General features: G+C 30.5%; 1 long non-coding RNA gene across 1 annotated transcript in view; it reads left to right on the forward strand.

The window, feature by feature from the left end:
* The window catches only part of LOC139517228 (uncharacterized), a 43537-nt gene extending 28018 nt beyond the window's left edge, over positions 1–15519 (forward strand). The window contains exons 2-3 of the long non-coding RNA XR_011663113.1: positions 7540–7569; positions 12996–15519. This is a non-coding gene — a long non-coding RNA (uncharacterized lncRNA). The remainder of the gene's footprint in view (positions 1–7539; positions 7570–12995) is intronic.
* Positions 15520–15827: the final 308 nt, after the last annotated feature.

Genomic DNA, 15827 nt, shown 5'->3' on the forward strand with positions numbered 1-15827 from the left:
TAAGTATCTGCTCCAAGTAAGGAGTCTGAAATACAGTGGTTGTCACTGATTATTGTCTATCGTATTTGCTTTTGGTAAATTGAATCATTAGTTTTAAAGGGGCACTAGCTACGAGATATACAAAAAATCTAAAATTTTTTTTCTGTTCAATCAATAATGAAAGTGAAATAGGGAAATAACAATTCGCTTTTTGCAGCAAAAAAGGTTCAATTTTGTCAAATTACGCTAAGAAACATTGATAATTAGTCATTCACTTGCAAGTGAAAGAGTCGACCTCTTTAAATCCGTATTCATGTCAACTTCAATTTAACCCCTAGCTAGAAATTGACAACACATGCATTGTACGTGTACTGGTTATTTAAAGAAAAAGAATGTCAACAATGAAAGTGAAACTACGGTAAATCGTTTGATTACTAATTCGATGCCAAAAAAATCATTCTTATACGGTTAAAAACAATTAGAAACATCTATTTTTAATTTATAAAATAAAATCGAACAGACCTATAAAAATCCAATTGCACGTGTTGGTTTAATCTATTCATATCTTTATTTATGTTAACATCGCTTATATGGTCATCGATAGTTAATTAGATGGCGTCTGGACTAAAATCCACACGAAACGAACCTATATATTATCTATCACATGCTCTGTAAACTGTTTATTTTAGACTTTTGATAGTTTGGATAAATGTTTTACATTGTTATAAATCAAATATGAAAATTTGAGTCAAATCGGTGGCCATGAATTTGACAGTTAGTGCCCCTTTAAAGTTTAAGTGGAAACCTAATTTTGTAGTCGGGACCTTTAAATGCTGACTATACAGTTGAAGTCAGTAAAGTGACCTGAATTTGCCTACTTCTACGTTTTTTAAAGTATGCCTTTTTATATGAATGGTTGTTTTGTTTTAATATAATTGAATATGATAATTGATATATTTTATTTCAACAGAAAAAAATAGAAAAGATATATAACTTTATTATCTAGATATAAATACATTAAACTATGCATTGAAACAGCTCTAGAAAAAACACACCAAAACTATTAAATAAAGAGTAATAAAGTTGACAAATCACCAATACATTCACTACAATACACATCACACAAAATAAGGTTCAATATATATAAAAGTGTCAGTAGTAGATTGCACACGTGTCACAGTTTATACAAAAACTGCAATTTACAGTAATATAACAGTTGAAGATTACCAACTGTACACAATATAGAGTTTGATATGAAACAGTAGAAGAGTGCACATACGACACATTGCATACTAAAGGTACAAAATCACAGTGTAATATACAGAAATGTTCCTTTAATATATTGCATACCCAACACATAGTTGAAAAATGGTGGTCCACAAAGAACAGCTCAATATATTGAAATGTAACATCATTTAAATAAGCAAATCGCACACCGACCACAGTTCATACTAATGTTACACAAAGAACAGTGGAATATACAAAAGTAACGATAGAAGATCACACATACGACATATATTTCATACCAACGGTCCACAAAGCACATTAATTATGCAAAAATGTAACAATAGTAGATCGCGCACACGTCAATGCTTATACCCAAATGTTTTTTTTGCAAAACTGTGAAGTTAAAGATGTTAGTATGAATAACACGTGGATAAAAACTTATTTTGTTTTATAAAAGAAATTTCACGATTTCTAAAATATATATTTATTTTTTAACGTTCAAATATTTTCTTGTTATAAGTAAAATTGATTGCAATTTGAATCAACAAGATAATACGTTTATTAGATATATTGAATTTAACGAGCATATTCAATGAATGCAAAAAGAATCATCACTTTTTATGTGGCACAATTGCAACATTTTTTCGGTACAGAAGTCGCTAATCAGGTTGTTGAAAAAGCTTAGATTTAACCTGTCAAAGGTTTTGTTCTTTTAAAAAGATATTCAAATCATTGTCAGAAATATTATTCCTGGTTTGGCTTCTTACCTTTATAGCGTCAATGACGAGTCTTTTGAAGACGAAACGCATATCTGGTGTACAATTTTATAAACCTTGTAGTTTTGATGAATTGTTTATGCTTGAAAACGTAAAAGTTGATACCGGGAAAGATGACAAAATATTATATACCAACAATATAAATGCAATATATGTAACTGTGTTCACATTGCAATATTTGAGAGTAAATCAGGGGAGTAAGATAAAGGTTTTTAGTAGTTTTGTTCTAAATTGAGTCTGTTTCAGGCTTTTTTTTACACTTACTTGAAATAAGAATAATTTCAGTTTGAAATATTTACTCGAAGTCGATTTTTATTTTTCGCAGAATTTGATTTTTTTATGATAATGTAATCATGTTCAATAAATAAAAAAAAAGCTTTTATTTTACAATAACAATATTAATAAAGATAGATTTTATGTCATATAATAAGATCCAAATGTATACACAGTCACCCGAAACGTCAACTAAAATTACACATAGTTGCATCCTAAACAATTTAAAATGTCGGATGCACTAATTCCATTCATAAAATGTAAACAATGTCCTTAATAAACCATTCTTATTTAAGTTAATTAACCATTATAACTACGGATCTTTTGGTAATCCTTGATAGAATTGGGTTGTTACATTTCATGGTTTATCAATATAAAGTGTAAATACAATAATAATCTGAGGCTAGCCGATCAAGGAAATGAAATGACAATTGCATCTATTTTCATTTGTTTCACACCAAAACCTCGACTATTTTGATGAATCAACTATTGATTGAGGCCTGATGCCAGGCTTGCGTAGGCGTAAAACACTCGGTTTGAGTGATATTGGATGATGGAGCTAGCAAAGATAATTCGATATTCTCTTCACAATGACAAGATGGATTTTTACTTCGTCGATGAAACCAGGCTGTAGAAATGTCTCGCACAAACAATGTTGATAAAACAAATGTATTTGTAATATGAAACTTTGTTGGCTTCACAAGGGAACGGTATTATGGTTTATATTCTAGAACACAATCTGTCGTACATTTAAGTAAATTTATTTTTTATTATTTAATTGCAGCAGTTATGGCTATGCTCTCGAGAAAACTATAGTCGGAACCATCTTTCCAAAAACCTAAATGTGATAAAAAAAAAAAACGTTTATACGTTTTAAATTATTGCAACTTTTTTTGAAAACAAAATAAATTAATGAATACGAAGGCACGTAAATTAACACATATTATCTAATCATGGCGACATAAAAACAATCATGTTTCCTATAAGCTTAAAGGCTACTTTCATGTTTTGACTTAATGTTGTATCTTTGTGCAGGCGTTTTATTTTGTTTTCAATATCTATATGTATTGAATTGTTTACATTTAAATTTTGGAAACCTTGTGTTTTACAGATGAATTTGATTATCTTTATTGATTGAATGGCAGCATTAGGTTTGATGTGATAAATAGAAAATCAGATTTACCAAAAAAAAAACAAAAAAAAACACCAACCACAAACTTAAGGTTTATTTTTTTGTCACACACAAATATGCAACTTTTAAATTTACTGTATAGACAGTGATTAATTTTGTAAACATGATATTGATATTTAATTGTAAATGATATTATCCATAATCTATCTCTTCTTGGTACGAGAAACGTAACTATTTAAACTTTTGTGTCTTTATGCAGTAAAAAGAATTTGGGAAAAACATATTTGTATTTTTTAAATTTTATTTATATATTCCCATTCGTAATTTTTATTTGTGGTTCTCTTCTGGTCTTGAATATCTTATAAGAAAATTTTAATGAAAGCATTTTTGCAGAACAGAACATGAAATGAGAAAGGAGTATAAATACGAAGTAATATAACATAAAAACCGAATTCAAGGAAAATTCAAAACGGAATGTCCTATATCAAATGGTAAAATCAAAAGCTTTCACAAATCAAACGAATGGAAAACTACTGTTATATTCCTGATAGGCATTTCAAATATAGCAAATGGTGAATGTATAGCTAGCTAAACATCTGTCATGTATGACAGTCACATTATCATTTTATAATATTAACTTTGTATCTTTAATCAGAAAACTAGTTTACAGATTAGTTTTAAATAATATAATTTTTTTATACACGTATTAGTAATTGGTTTGTTTATTTAACGAACTAAATATGTTGAATTTTTATAACAAAGGCAATGAGACAGATGGCCAAAAATACATCAATCCAAAAATTTAACATACGGCCTTTTTAAATAAACAAGGTGAAATACAACATGTCAGATTTTACATAGAAAAAAGTGAAATAATCAAAATACCGGACGCCAAAAAAATTCAAAAAGGGATCGAAATAAACTGTCATTATAATTTATTGATACAAACATTTCCTTGTGTAGAAATATGGTGGAAAAACATGTTTTATAACTAACTTTGTACGTGAATAAGTAATGTAAAAAAGAACAAAAATAAAAGGAGATAGAGAGAGAGTATATTAATTTCAACTAATTCAATTATCATAGGTCTTTCAGCAAACAAAATATAATAAATCATAGTGAGCCTTGAAAACGCACTGTTTCAAAAGTACCAGGATTTTAATTTAGTACGCCAGACGCGCGTTTCGTCTACATAAGACTCATCAGTGACGCTCAAATCGAAATAATTATAAAGCCAAACAAGTACAAAGTTGAAGATATGAGGATCCGAAATTCCAATGACCACATGATTGATATTCATGTCAACACCGAAATGTTGACTACTGGGCTGGTGATACACTCGGGGATGAAACGTCCACCAGCAGTGGCATCGACCCAGTGGTTTAAATAGTTATCAAAAGTACCAGGATTTTAATGTAGTACGCCAGACGCGCGTTTCGTCTACATAAGACTCATCAGTGACGCTCAAATCGAAATAACCCTTTTAACCCTTGCCAAACTGAATCGTTGATTTAACTGGTAGTAGTGACTGTAAAATCCAAGATTGAACGGCAAGTTGAGACAGCAGTTAACACATCTTTTTTTATTTGAATCTCAACCCTAATGTGAAGTCAATCTTTTTCAAAAAACCCGTAGAGAAATCTCAGCTAAAAAATATAGCGTTTTTAATTACAGCCCTAATTACGAAATTTTTTTACCAGGCATACATTATCAGAATCACACACACATACACACATATATATATATATATATACAATATCATCTTCATGTCTTATATATCATGTACTGTAGTACGCCGCTAGATTAAAACTGACGAGGAAAGGTAACACACGGCCAGCGAAAGCTCTTTTATTGAGAGCCCAGGTGGTCGTGTGGTCTAGCGGGACGGCTGCATAAAGATAAGAAAAAAGCGGGACGGCTGCAGTGCAGGCGATTTGGTGTCACGATATCACAGTAGTATGGGTTCGAATCCGCGAAAGCAAATTTACAGATCTAACATTGTTGGGTGGATGTTTAGACGAGTAGCATGGGTTCGAATCTCGGCGAGGGAAGAACCAAACATTTGCGAAAGCAAATTTACAGATCTAACATTGTTGGGTTGATGTTTAGACGAGTTGTATATATATATATATATTGGTGACATTCTGCTGTTGTCTTTTCTATCGTCGGGTTGTTGTTATATATACAACTCTTCTAAACATCAACCCAACAATGTTAGATCTGGTGATCCGATGGATAAATCTGTTGTAGAGTTGTCACTGACTCAGATAAATATATATATAATGACTGAATAAATGTCCAACGATAAATCTTACGGGGCGATGGATCATATAAATATGATACAGTACACTACAAAATATAATATATAACCAGTCTAAAAGGGTGCAACATTACAAAAAAAATAACAATAAAATGAACAAATGTAACTATAGATATTTCGGATAACAGATATCCTTCTTCAGTATGACCACGATGTAAAATGAATCATGTCACTCTTTTCTAATTATAACACTACAACAATCTTGAGTTTTTACAAAAGAAAACAGTTTTAGCGAACATTAGAGACGCTGGTACAATTTTTAAAATTTCCAAACACGACGCAAATCCCGCCTTTACTAACCTTTCACGTTTGATCCGTGCCAATTGACAAATTATTGCTTATCACCCCAAATTATCAAAAATCTTTCCCAATCCTCCTGTCTTAGTTTTTCGGAGACCAGGAATTCTGAAAGACTTATTTGTGAAAGCTCACTTCTCCCCTTATAAAAGCTGTTCAACTGTCGTGTGGTAACAAACGATGTCTGACTTGCCAACAAATACTGAATACTCAAAAATTTCCTTGCCACTCCACAGGGTCTGTATACACTATATTTTGTAATGTAACTTGCAAAACCCACAATGTTGTATACCTTGTTCAGTGTTGATGTGGCATGCAGTACGTTGGCGAGACAGAACAGTCATTCAACAAACGCATAAATGGTCATCGTAGTGACTACACCTGCAAGCCCGATTTCCCCGTAAGTCGTTATTTGAGATCACCTGGGCACAGCCAATCTGATTTCAAAAACCTTACCATCATCATTATAGATTACAAAGAGAGTTGGTCAAGAACCGACAGACTTTCTATGGAAAGATCTTGGTTAAGAAAACTCAGGACAGTTTCCCCAGACTGAGACGGCATCAATGAAAAAACATAGAACGAGTCACTTATTTTCCGTACCATTACCCTTTCCTGCCATCACTTGTTTCCAGTAACTCCGGCTGCCGTACTGGACTCTTACACATTTCAAGAATTTTTGAATTATACTAGTTTTAATTACAGGATTGGCAGAAATGTATAAGTACGCAGGCACGTTCAATTGTTTAACATTAGTCAAAATACTAATTTTTTAAATCATAATCAAACTGCTTTTTATTTTGGATGTTTAAGTACGCAGTCTCTGTTGCAATTGCTCTACCTTTGTTAAATTTGAAATATTACACAAACTTAGATCGGTCAGGGCTGTTTATTAGGACCGTTTTCCCACGCAGTAGTTGTAACATCCTGACTGTCTTCACCTTTGGAATTTTAGAGTTGTGCCAGTTCTTATCGTAAATAACTATTTTTATGTTTGCATATCTGTGCAGTCTTTGCGTCGTGTTTGGAAATTTTAAAATTGTACTAGCGTCTCTGATGTTCGCTTAAACTGTTGTGTTTTTTTTTGGGGTATAAATTCAAGATTGTGATAGTGTTATAATTAGAATAGATTGACATGATTCATATTACATCGTGGTCATACTAATGAAGGATATCTGTTATCCGAAATATCTATAGTTACAGTTATTCATTTTATTGGGGTTTTTTTTGTGTGATGTTGTACTCTTTTAGACTGGTTATATATACATATCGGTAATAAAATAGTATCGACATCTAACGTTCAACTTGTTTTATACACATATGAAGTATAATTTCTTTACAAAAAGTTTGTAAACCTTTTTAAATTCATTTTCAGATAAATTGACGATGTCCTTATATATATATATATATATATATATATATATATATATCGGTCATAAAATAGTATCGACATCTAACGTTTAAATTGTTTTATACTCATAAGAAGTATAATTTCTTTACAAAACGTTTATAAATCTTTTTAATTTCACTTTCAGATAAATTGACGATGTCCAGTGATATTTGAGGTAAGTCACGCTGTAAAAAATGTCTTCTTCAATATTTAGCTCTTTTTAAAATTTTGTTCTTCATAAATATAGCAACAATCATATGTTGTTGTGTGTATAAAAACGCAACCATAATGTCATCCCAGATTGAAACAATATTTTTGTTAAATATATAAATTTTCATTAGTATGGACATAATTGTACGTTATTGCTAAAATAAAAAAAACGTTTATGAATATAGCAGTCACTAAATTAGGGTTTATCAAAACTGACAAAGATAGACTCCTCAAAACAGCGATCTTAAATAACAAAACAGTTATGATAATTTTGACTGTTTTCAGTTGTTCCTTATCCTCAAAACGTTAAATTCTTTATTTCACAGTAGTTCATCTGATTTAAAATTACACGTGTATTCTGTCATATTTTCTAATATGCGCATTATCGTCCATTTTGATTTTACAAACAGTTTTTACAAATTCCGGATTTTGAAACATCCTTTATGACACGAGTTTGTAATGGCTTCTGGTGATTCATGAAAAACAGTTCCAACTCTCTCAGGCAAAGTTGACTTTTTATGAATCTTGCTTTTCTTTTTAAATCTGTTTTGGTCATATAGCTAGTCACGTTTCGAGGTCTCATACATCCTTAGCTTTTAATTGTTTAGGTTTATGAGCGTTCTTAATGAAGGTTAAAATTAAAAAAAACCGGCTTCAGACACATTGTATATTACATTAACAAGCACGTGGTCAATACTAATGCGCTTTCGTATTGACATGATTTTAACATTTCCCCCTAAATATTCCATTGGTAAATTACTCAAAACGTAGGTTCAAACTACCTGAGGCAAAGTTAATAATTTGGCTATTCTTTCTATGTCAAATACTATTTGTTTCGTCTTTGGGATGATCAGTGGTAATATTTTTCTCTCAGTGTATTTTTCATTTGAATTTATCGTAGTGATAAACCCTTTCACTTTCACTTGCAAACTAAAAAAATTAATGATAAGGGAGTGAGTGAACGAAAATTATACATTCATTAACTCCGCAAAAAATAACAATAATTACTTACAATTATTTATTTTTATTATAATACAGATAACCTTATGTCTTTGACATACGTAATGAAAACTATGCACTGCTGTTTTTAAGCTAATAAAAAAGAAGGAAAGATCATAAATACATTTGCTTCGGAGACCAAGTTACAAAACAAATGTATCATCCAATGTTTTGTTTGAAAGTTTAGAAATGACTATAAACAGTATTGGCTGTGCGAAAACAATTAATTGTATTTATCATATACTTAGCATTGATATGATAGCTTTTGCATATGTGTAATGAGCGGAAGTACACAAGCCATAATTTCCCTCCCGGGCTGATAACCCATATCAGGTGCATCTCGTGCACAAAACCCATAATAGTGCCTCTCGTGCAAGTTACTTCCGGTGTTTCCGGTATCGGTTGTTTGCTTTTCCATTGTGACGTCAGATATATTTTATGACGACGTCAAAATTTACGGGAACTTTGGTGGGGATAGTTTAGTACTTGCTAACAAATGCCATTGACAATTATGAATAATTCTATAGTACAACAAACATGGAGAAATAATGATCATAACACTCTTCCAAATTTTCAATGTTTCAAAATGCCTCTAAAGGAAATGTTACCATACATATATATGGAAGTAGTGATGCTGTTGTTGGACAATTATAGTATATTTGATTCATAATTTAAATAGGCATAGATTTTGGATTCTCATTGCTCTTCAACTTTGTACTTGTTTGGCTTTACAAATATTTTGATATGAGCGTCACTGATGAGTCTTATGTAGACGAAACGCGCGTCTGGCGTACTAAATTATAATCCTGGTACCTAATAAATTGTGAAAAGGACTTCTGGTTTTATTTCGAAAGACGGTTAACAATATGTTTTTAGCAATTAAACAATGATAATTGTTATGACAAAGTTTATTTTTTCATTTAAAATTATATATTGTAGCATAATTCAGAATATTATTTATATGTGATAATTGATTAACTTATTCTTATAGCTACTGCTTTAGTTGTTTCAACAGAAAAGTTTAAAGAAATTTATAACAAGTTTTGAAACTGTTCCAATACAATTAACCTTTTGGTATGAATACATATACCATAAATATAAAAATTAAAAATTTATGAAATGTAAATACACGACAGGAAATGGTATAAGAAAACATTAATATTAATGTAAATTGTTAAGTTTTTTGGCGACTATAAACCAGATAACTTATTGTGGGGTTTACTTTCCTTCACAAGTTTTAGATATATGATAGCAGCTCGTGCTGGTATTATACCAAAGGGTTAAGGTAATTTTGAAAATGAAATAAAAGCTAGTGACAAGAAATTCCCAAACATGCTAAATTATATCATAAATATCTACGAGATTACTCATTATTGAATAGAATTTTCTTAAGTAGATAATTCATTAAACCTGGTTTTATAGCCAAATAAACCTCTCAGATTCTTTTATAACTACGAATTTTGTAGTTGGCTGTATAATCTGTTCCACTTTATTTTAATCACTGAAAGAAAGTTATCCCCGCCTTCAAAAAGTTGTTCTTGTCAAATGCAACACAACGATCACCATTTGTTTATTAGGAACTACTTCCTGGGAACTTTGGGTAAGATTCTACAAGAAAACTGGCTGTTGTTTTCATTCGTTATGTTGGTTAGTAAAGTCTAACGTTTGATTTTATCAGGTTTTTTTTGGACTTCCACCTTTTTGAACTTACCTGTGAGGTGGCCATTTTTGTTATACTTTTTGATATTGTTATTGCTTAAGTTTCTCTAGTGTTTGTGGTAATATTTTGTTTTATGAATGTGGCTTGTTTCTATCAATAGTTTTGTGATCTATCTTTTGTTGTCAAACCGAATTTTCTTATATAGGATTGCCATTTGCAAAAAACAAAGAACTTAGGTACATATGTTTCTATGGTAGTTTATTTAGGATTGCTGTTCACACCACTAATCTTTTCAATTATAGACAGTCTCGCTTTTTCCTAACAACACTCCTACTATGACATTTTACGAAGCATCGCCTACTTTAGGGATGACTTGCAGAACTTTACGAAGCATCGCCTACTTTAGTGATTACTTGCATAACTTATACTGATACTAGATGTGTACCAGAACATCAAACCTCATCTTAGTTTTAAACCGTGTAAACTTCATTTAATAATTTAAGGACCATACGAGCGATAATATATAAACATGAGTCTCTTCTCTTTACAACACCACAAAGATGTTATCAAATTGAGAAACATATGTTTCACATGTCAATATGTTTATGGTTAATTCCGTATTGGTAATGTTATTAAAAAAAATGTTATGGCAAGAAAATGACGAATAAGGTTTAAACGAATTTAACAAGATGCTACGCATTAAAGGCTTATAATTTTAACTGAAGATACGTCTTTACATATTTTTTTCGTGTTTTGTTTTTCGTCGAAAACAAAATAACCGAATATAAACACTACCTCTGTTGGATTAAAAAAAATTATGACAATTATATAATGTTTTTTGGTTTTTTTTTCTCATGACCTTTTATTTTATTTGGTATGTTGCTATAAATGAAATCTTTTTTCTATCACGAATTTTGAATATATTTTATATTGTTTTTTTTTTATGATAAAAGAATAAAATGATAATTAATTTACACTAAATATGTCAAAAGATATGATGTCATTTTTTTTTTATACCTGACATGATTTTGTAATCACATGTAAACAGAGGGTGTGACTAAGTTGAGGAGAAAACTTAGCACATTTGTAGGTCTCATTAAGTCAAGGCTAAGCATTTTACAGTCCTTGACAGTATTGATATGGATTGACAGTCATAAGAAACTGAAATACAATGAAACTATCTAGTAGAATATAACAATAAGGAATTAAGCTAAAAGGCCGAATTTTGACATTTTAAACTCGTTCACTTTTTACATATTGTGAGTTGAATGGAAGATTGTATCATTGGCATTCATACCACATCTTCCCATTTATATTTTGAGTTTTCAATGAAGAGACAGATTGTCAAAATAAATCCCATGATGTTAATCTACTGATCCTTGTCACCAATTTTAATGTTCTTTTCTTTGTAATTATTGGGCAAACATATTTTCGTTCATTTTTTTTATATAAATAAGGCCGTTAGTTTTCTCGTTTGAATTGTTTTACATTGTCATATCGGGCCTTTTTTAGCTGACTATGCGGTGTGCGCTTTGCTTATTGTTGAAGGCCGTACGGTGACCTATAGTTGTTAATGTCTGTGTCATTTTGATCTCTTGTAGACAGTTGTCTCATTGGTAATCATATCGCATCTTCTTTTTTTCATAATAACCGGAAATGTTATAAACTTTAAAATCGAACAAAGTGTTTGAAAAAATTCATCTGCAAAATAAGTGACACTTTGAAGACAAATAAACTAAATTCTATTTAATTGGTATGAAAGCAGATAGACAATATGTGAGAATGAAAAAGACTCTCAATTAAGGAATTTTTATTGGTAAATTTATTAGGTAGTATCATATATTTTTTTTATTTAAAAAAACCTTTGACACAAAAGAAACCTTATTACATAATATCTTACTAAAACTGTATTTATTTGAAAAAATCGTTGCCTAATTCGTTACAGTAGATAATTGATATTAATTTAATAAAGAGAAATTGTATTCGAACGTTTTCCCTTTTTCCCTTAATTTTGGAAATAGAAAATTAAACATAGTTCATAATTTTGTCAGTAACTATACAGTGAAATATTTTATTAAATGAGAATTTTTGGTCTAAATAATATCGAAGTTATATTTTACAGTATAAATTGCAATGCATAATTATTTTTTAACAAACAGAACACAAACAGTAGGTGAAACTTCAAAACAAAAAATGACTCCGAATTAAATCTACATAAAACGGGATATGACAATAACATATTCATCTTCAATTTTAGTTTCTATTTACCGAACTAAAAGCACAATAAGTTTTATTTCAGTCTCAGTGTATACTTTTGAAAATCATCATACATTTCCTGTTATTCAATCTGACTAAAACATATTTTATTTTAAACTTATATTTTTCAGATGTTTAACTTAAACATTGTTGAGCATCTTGAATTATAAACCTGCATTATTTCTTTAAAAATTGATAACACAGAATGTGAATATTTACTCTATAATCAGTTTCCCATGTTAACATTGTTATCTGAATCAAATAAATTTGTTATAAAAACAGTATCAGAAGGCAATTTAATTTTTTTTTTTAACTTCGACACATTTGAAAATTTCAAATTTGAAAACTTCCATTTATGAAACTACGCGGATAAATTACTAAATCATTCATCATCTTTAATGGTCCCAATAACGATACTTTATTATAGGAACACGTCACAGCAAATGTAATTTTTATAACGATATTGATTTGTTTAGATATTCTATCAGCAAATACAAGCGACTGATTCCATTGATCAGGAAAGTCATCAACATTTAGCGTGGGTGGAAAAGCAGAGCTTCAGAGTTACGTATGGTTTTTATCTTAATTATATAAAGTCAATATGCATTTGAAAGTTTCCGATAATTTGTGAAAGGATGCTGTTTTAATCACAAATTAAATTGGTTTTTAGTCGGGGATTAAACATTGGCTTCGCTCATGTATTGCTTCTTGTAAGAAGTACATGAAACAGATCTTTCTTTTTATACATATTGTTACAAACACTTAAACAACTATTTATTCTACCGTATAATGAAAAGGCAAAAGACTTTTCAGCGGTTTCTTTTTTTATTTAATAAAATCCTCTCGTTAAAGCACTACTGGTTGCATTATAGGGAAGGTTGCTGAACATCTGAAAAGATGAATTCCTTCTTTGCATTTATTCACTAGTATCTTTTTGGCGGTTTTAAATAGTTTAAGTACTTCTTACATTTATATACATATATATTTACTGATGAAATTACTCAGTTGCTGATATACTAATTTAATTTATTTAATTCTTTGTTTATTGTGATACACAAAAAGTGAAATGTACATTAAAATATAACTAACAAGTATGAGTAATATTTGCTTTTTATAATTATTACTTCAATAGTACTATTTTTTTTATTATTTGTTGTGTTGATTGGTTTATAAAATGCATTTTTATCTCAATATATACAGTTCATTCATATCTTTTGCTATTAACATTTACACCAACACATATGATACAGGTAAGGGCATCAAGTATCACTGAAGAGACATTTATTGTCGAAATATGCAACAGGCGCAGCTTAAGTGTTACCGTTAACGGTATAAGTACATACTCGTTAGATTTCTCTATAGAAAAGTTTGATTATACAACTCACAGTATGTCTGCTTTGAATAGCATGGCTTTGTTCAATTTTTAAAAGACTTCTACAAAATCCTTTACAGTGTCATACCTCAATGTTTGATATGTGATGTGTATGCATATAGAAGTAAGATACTTACGGGATAATCTTAATCAGAGGTCTAAAAGTCTGTGGGACAATAAGCGCAGCTTATTCGAAATACTAAGTATTTTCTTATCCGGGTCATAGATTACCTAAGCCGTATTTGGCACAACTTTTTGGATTTTTTTGGCACTCAATCCTCTTCAGCTTTATAATTGTTTGACTGGCTAACTGTTTTGAACTAAGCAACACCGATGAGTCTTATATAGAAACGCGCGTCTGACGTATCAAATTATAAGCCTGGTACCTTTGATAGCTAATGATTTTAGTAAGCAATAAAACCAAATGTCCTCGATCAATTTAACCATATTGGTACAACCTTTCCTTTAAATTAGTTGATTCATTTACTGAGAACAAGTCAAAGTTATCAACTTTTAGCAGGATCACATATTTTTTTGTTATTCCAAGTCAGAAATACGACAGCTGCTTTTCAAAAGTATCGTTGGTTTGGTTGATACAGTCTGACATTTAATGTTGTCAGTTTTCATGGACTTTTCCATTTTTTAAATAACCGTGGACTTCGGTATTTTCGATAATTATTTTTTTCTTCTTATTGCACCAATGCTTTGATAGTTTACTTGACCTTTTATCAAGTATTATTATAAGACTAATTACATAAAAATAGTGTATACCATGCTAACATTTCACAATTAAATTTCAGCAGTAAAGCCCAGTATTTGGCGGATTGTGTACTTGTTTAAAAAATCTTGTCCTTAGAATGTTTGAATATTATGACAAGAAGGCTATATTTGACGGTTGTGTATCATAGTATGCCTTCTATCATATGTCTGAAAAATAAACACCGATGTATTTCATCGCAATATAACTAGAAAAAGACAACTAAAAGCTTTGAAGGTCCTGGTTGTTCTTCTGCCTGTTTTTTCCTTCTGTGTCTCTGATAGATAAATAGTAAAATCACAAAAATACTGAACTCCGAGGAAAATTCAAAACGGAATGTCCCTTATCAAATGGCAAAATCAAAAGCTTATTAATATGCGCTACTACAATTGGAATGGTTATGCTACATTCATCTCTATCGCTATTAGTATTGTAATAATACTTAAAAGCATACAAAAACCAAGTTAAAATTGAGAAGGGAAATGGGGATTGTGTCAACAAGATAACAACCTCCCCAAAGTGCAGAAAACAGCCGACTTCCACCAATGGATTTTCAATACAGTATTTGTACGTATTACTTGTACTTCCTAGCCTTTAAATTATGTATAAAACATGTTTATGCTAATTCGAATGTATTATCTTTTTTAGGAATACGAATAAAGGAACAGAGACGAATGACATAAAGCAAACTGTTACAGTAACTACACCAGAGGTTGATTATAAATATGGCCCTATGATTTTTCATATTTAGTAACTGTTTCACATCAAGTAGAAGACCTAACATCTACGAAAATATGCATTTATATACCTGACGAAGACGGTTAATATTGGAAGCTTAAACATACGTTAATAAAGAAAACATTAAAACAAGAGAACGAATTATTTTCCTTTACATTTTATTTGTAACACAATCACATGCACCCACTCATATGGTGTAGAGGACAATCAGAAAAGGAGATTGATGTTGCATTGCCATTTCATTTGATAGCTTCCTATTCGGTTGGTATTCTTATAATACTGCACATTATTGTTTAAAAGAGGGACGAAAGATACCAGAGGGACAGTCAAACTCATAAATCGAAAATAAACGGACAACGCCTGCCTAAAAATGAAAGAAGACAAACAGACAAACAATAGAACATGACATAACAGAGAATAATAAAAATCAGCAACACGAAC

This window comes from Mytilus edulis, chromosome 3 (genome assembly GCF_963676685.1).
Source record: "Mytilus edulis chromosome 3, xbMytEdul2.2, whole genome shotgun sequence".
NCBI classification, from domain to species: domain Eukaryota; kingdom Metazoa; phylum Mollusca; class Bivalvia; order Mytilida; family Mytilidae; genus Mytilus; species Mytilus edulis.